The following is a 5,826-nucleotide window of genomic DNA, read 5'->3' as shown; positions in this document are numbered from 1 at the left end:
TAGAAAAAGCTGTAGACTAGATCTGCATTTACCATAAAAGACAAAAAAATCTCAACTGTGTGCAGTTCATCTGTATTAACTTTTAGGCCTTGAATGGGGTAGCATATAAAAAGCAGTGAACCCGACTATACAGTTCTTCTGTCTTAACCATTCCACTTTTTTTTTTTTAAGTTAATGCAGTTTCTCTGTCTGCAGATTATTATTTTTTTTGTCTCTTAGCTATAAATGCAGGAGAAACACCAATAAATTCGCCCACAACATTTTTATAGCTGTCCATCGGCAGATCAGTTGATAACCCCATAGATTCAACACATTTACACTATATATAATACAAATTTCTTCACTCTTACAACAAAAACACAAAACACAAAACATAATACACATTCCTATCAACTCTATTTCCATGCATCTTCTCTCAATCAAAGGTATACTTTTCTTTTATAAATAAACACATTTTTTATTTTTATTTTCTATGATGTACATCTACTTTTTTTTACAGATTTCAAAAGACAATCAAATCTTCTACTCTATCACTTCTTGTTTCCACATTTTTCTGTTGAAATGTATATATTTTTATTTTATAAATAACTTGTAGATCGAAGAAACTTTCAAATGGACTTATAGTCGAGAAAGAATTTTTATTGATTTGTACGATCAATCAATTGCCATGAATGGTTACCGCTGCAAAGATCCTACACCCCTTGGAAGAGAGTTCTTGGTTGAAAAATTCAACAAGGAGTTCAATCTAATTATAAAGTATCGGTTTTTCAAGGAAAAACTTGATCAACTAAAGAGAAAATACAAGAAGTACAAGCAACTTATGCAAAATTCTACGAGAATTATAGTTGATCCTGTAACATATGTTATACCTGCATCTGATTCATGGTGGAAAGATCATGAAGTAAGTATTTAAAATATCTTTCACAACCTAAATAAATTTAGTGACTTTAGTATACATTAAACTTGTATACTAAAATGTTGCAATCTTATTAACAGGTATGTAAGATTTTAAAATCATTTAAACGAAAGCTGCCTGACTTTTGGGATGTGATGCAACGTTGTTTCATCTTACATGATGTACAGTCACAATTGATATGCTCAAATTAAACTCTAGAGCTACTCTCTCAATTAAGAGGTCACTGTAATACTTAGGGGTTGAATTCCACAAGGACTCAAGTCTACACAATAAACTATAGAGTTTTGTAATTAAGCTAAACAAGTTGATCTGAATAAAGAAAATCAATGCAAAATGTTAAATAAAAGCTTGTGAAAATTCAAGGGATTAAAAAGCTAGGTCTAGGGAATTTCTCAGGATATCAAATCAATCAATAAATTAGGATTCAAGCAATTAAGATCGAATCTAGAACTCTAAACTTTTTTGTAAAATAAATCAATTCTCACTGCAAATATTATCTAAAATTAAAACCAGAACATCCAAATCTCTTTGTAAAATTCTAGGTTAAAAATCAGCTTTAAAATCAGGTTTAGATTGTTCACAAAATTACTAAATCAAATCTCTTTGCAAGAAATAATTTTGCTCATCAAAAGGTTTTATGAAGAAAATCAATTATACTCTCATATCAATTTATTTTCTTAGGTTATTAATTCTAGGTGATCAATAAAGAATTAATATAAAGAACAACCTATGATGAATATCTATAAAGAAAATGAATCATAAATAAACAGATCTAATAAATCATAAAATCCCTGTGAAAAACCCTGTGCCTAACAAGCAAACTACTCAGATATATTCAATGAAGAACAAAACATAATTCTGAATAATAAGCAATTGAAATTAAAAGAGAAAACTTATGAATTCTTCTCTCAAAGCATTTCAGATCTCTCTCTCCCAGAAGCTCTCAAAATCTCACAGGTTTGCAGAAAATAAAACTTGCTAGAATAAAATTTAAGGGTTTCTCAAACCTAAGAATACTATATATATGTTCTAAAACACGTCAAAGACTTGTGTTGCAATTATGAAAAACTTTGGATAATTTTTTAAAACTTCCAATTTTGAAGACTTTTGTCGGATTGCCTTGGTGTCGATCGATGCTGCTTTGGTGTCGGTCGACATTGGTCACATGATCAGACTCCAAATTGATTTTCTCGGTTAAATGCTCCAAAACGATCCAAATTGCTCCATTTCGCTCCATCCGTGCCAAAATCCTAGAAAACCTGTAAAGACTCAAAAAAATCCTAGAAAACAAATCATAAGACTCAAAAAGCACACTTATATCATGGTTTAAAACCGTAAAAACCATGATATATTAAGAGTCTCAATACTCTGTGCAACAAAAAAGAGAGGAGATAATGAATGAGGGTATAGATAATGATGAAAGTCAAGTTCTTGAGACACAAGAAAATGAAGAGGTGTATCGCGTTAATATCAACATGAAACACGTCCCTCAAATGAATTCACCCAAGATCATTTAAAACAGAATTCTTCACATGCTCCTCCAATTCATACTCCTGCTTAAAGAGTGGAACATTAAGGTGGACTAAGACGTGGAAGTAGTTCACAAAGAGGGGCATGAAGCTCACGAATCTCTATTGGAAGTGGTTCACGCGGAAGTCATAGAAAACAATCATTTGAGTCAACTCTAACAGATACAATGAATGGTTTCAGAGAGTTTCAGTGCCAAAGTTTACAAAAATTAGGTCCAAATTTTTTTGACCAAGATGATTACGAAGAATTTGATAATGCTGTCAAGATATTTGAATCGTTCGAGCTTTAGAGTGAGACAGATTTTGACACAGAATTTGATAATGCATTTAAAGAAGAAAGATTTTGGCGTAAGTACTTTATTGATCGAGCTGACAGAACCACGAAAGATAAGTTGCGGTTTTTACAAGCTTTAACTGGATATACACGGGACAACAAATTTGTGGGAAAGCGGTTAGTCTCCGGGCAAAATGGTGGAAGTCCGAATCCAAACAACTTTACTTTTGGTAGTCCATCTGGTAGTAATAATTCATGGGGTCAAAATTCTGGTGGCCAGTGGGGTTCGAGTTTTCAATAATTGGGTACACCTCCGAATGGACCACAATGGGGTCCGAGTTTTCAACAATGGGGCGCACCTCAAAATGCACCACAATGGGGTTCTAATTTCAACAATGGAGTACACCACCAAATGCTCCGCAGTGGGGTACACCTCCAAATGCTCCGCAGTGGGGTACACCTCCAAATGATCTGCAGTGGGCTACACCTCCAAATGTTACAGTGGGGTACACCTCCAACTGGTCAGCAATGGAGAACAGAAAAAAATGCGCCTCAATGGACTTCACCACCAAGTACTCAACAATGGGGTTCATCACAAAATGCTCCACAATGTATTCCTCCAACAAATGTGCAGCATGGATTCTCACTAGGAACAGAAGTAGAGACTACCACAAATGCTCAACAAGGAGTTTCACATGAAGTAGAAGTACCCTCTTTTGATAACGGTTTTAGAGGAGTTTCACCAGAATTTGATTTCACGAATTATGCATCAGGAGGGCAAACATCAAGATCATGTAGACGAGGACCAAATTTAAATGATATTGATGTAATTGGAGTCTTGATATAATCACAAGCAAGTAACTCAGCAAAGTGATTCAAGATCTTGATTTTGCGGCACGGTTGTACATACGCTGAGTTTGTTGAAATGGCTGTAGAAGATTATCTGATTGACAAAGAAACAGAGATGGTTCAGTTATCCTATCCCTTAACAGAGATGATGCTTCAGCAATTGCCCCAAGATACCCCTCCTGTCTATGTCACAAATGATAGATCAGTTCAGAACTTGATAGATTTTAGTAGTAGGAATGTTGTTCGCCTTTGTGTCTCTACGCAGTGCATGGATGGACATCCGGTTATGTTAAACAACTCTCGTTTTGTTGACGATGGAGAGCCAACTGTTGAATTTGGTAACGATGTAGATCCAGGTGCCGATGAGTGTGCAGATGAATGTGCAGAAGAATGACATGAAACTGATAATACAGATGAGAAGCCGAAAGATGTTGATGACATGAATTTCGATTACAGTTAGTATGGGAAATTTAAATATGAAGATGACGAAAGAGATGGAGATGACCTGGGAATAGATGCTGCAGAATGGAAACCGTTTGTTGGTGGTATTCATGGACAGTTAAATAATCCTTGGATAGACCAACTGAAAGTAGGTCAATGCTTTGCATGCAAAGCTGACGTCATATCTAAGGTGCGTTTGACCGCGATTATGTTAAAATTCTCTTTCAAAACTAAAAAGTCCACAAAGTCTCTGTTGGTGGCAATATGCTCTGTTCCAGGATGCACATGGAGGGTCGTAGCCACTGTGAAGAATGATCCAAGTACTTTTTGGATCACCAAGTATTTGAATGTGCATATATGTTCTATTGTGGACCGCGTAGCTAACCATAAGAGTTTGATGTTCATATATTTTACCCTGTTTTCCCTTAGCATATTCACATCTTTTGCATGATTTTCCATCACATTTGTCCATTAATGTATAGCTTTAGAACTCTTTATGCATCAGTGTAGGTTTGCATTGCATTTGCATAGTTTCTTGCATGAAAAGGTGATTTTGGATCCTAAGGAGCATGGAAGGAATGCTGAAGAAGATTGAAGATGTCAAGTGAAGGAAAAAAGGGATTTAGAGCTGAAGAATCAAGGTCTAGAAGTCCACTCGACCGCCCACTCGACCAGACACTCGACCGTGTGCGGAGAAGGACTCGATCGGATGGAAGAAGCAGAAGAAGACGGCCACTCGACCGAGCAGGTGGTCGAGCTGACCGAGCTGCCCTCCTATTTTGTCTTTTAGCATTTTTAGGGCTTCCCTTCCTTTTGCTATATAAGCCTTGTACCTGCAGCCACCAAAAAAAAGGGAGACTTTTTAGAGTACAACAATCTAGACCTAGTATTTACCCTTTTGGGATTGTTTTACTTTTTGCATCATCTTGCTTAGATTCTCTAGCCACTTTTGAGAAAAACTAAGAAATCCTTGATACTTGTTGGTTCCACAACTTTCTAAGTACTAAGATTCTGGGTTTATCACTTTGTTCATCATGTTTTGTGATTGTGAGTAGTGGCTTAGGATCTTAAGGATGGATTAGGCTGGGTGAAGGTTATGGGTGTTTGGATTGATCAAGCCTGTATGTTGCATATCTCTTCTGGCTTAGATAAGCTATATGTTATCCTTATACCGAGAGGGTGAGGATAGATCTCAGGCTTCTAAACATCATAATGAAACGAGTTCCTTTCTTGTGTGTGTGTGAAATGGAATGTGAATGAATGATGTGATGATGATGATGAACAATGGTGAAAGCAGGGTGTTTCAATTCCCCTTATGCAATTGTAGTATAAGAGGTATCAATCCTAAATGAGTGAATGCAAGCAATCAAGGTGTGCAATACTTGTCTAAGTTAAGCCAATTATAGAGGGTGTTTGTCACTAACAACCTATTGCAGAATGTAAAATGCAGAATGTAAAAGCTGAATGGACAAGATACTAAATGTAATGGAACAGAATGATTATGGCAATATTGAAACTAGAACAGAGATCAAACTATAGTAATGCAGGTAATGAACTAATGCAAGGAAAGTAATGAACAGGAAACTTAAATGAATGCAACAGAAATGCAACTAGAATGAAATAAGAAACAAGACAGGACAAACACAAATCATAAACAAGAGTTCTGGGAATAAACTCGAGCAAGCACTCAATAGAGTGTAGATCGAGTGCAGGGTCGTGCTGGACAAAAACATAAAACAGAGCAATGCATACAAAACAGAGCAAGACAAAAGTAAATCAAACAACGATCAAACAACAAGATTTAGACTAAGAAATCA

At 35.9% G+C, this 5,826-nt stretch overlaps 1 pseudogene; it reads left to right on the top strand.

Annotated features, from left to right (window-relative positions):
• LOC104710206 lies at positions 668–3,418 on the top strand (annotated as a pseudogene).

The sequence above is a fragment of the Camelina sativa genome, chromosome 1, assembly GCF_000633955.1.
Source record: "Camelina sativa cultivar DH55 chromosome 1, Cs, whole genome shotgun sequence".
Lineage (NCBI taxonomy): Eukaryota > Viridiplantae > Streptophyta > Magnoliopsida > Brassicales > Brassicaceae > Camelina > Camelina sativa.
The sequence above is the reverse complement of the archived record's forward strand: the minus strand, read 5'-3'. Positions and strand labels throughout refer to the sequence as shown.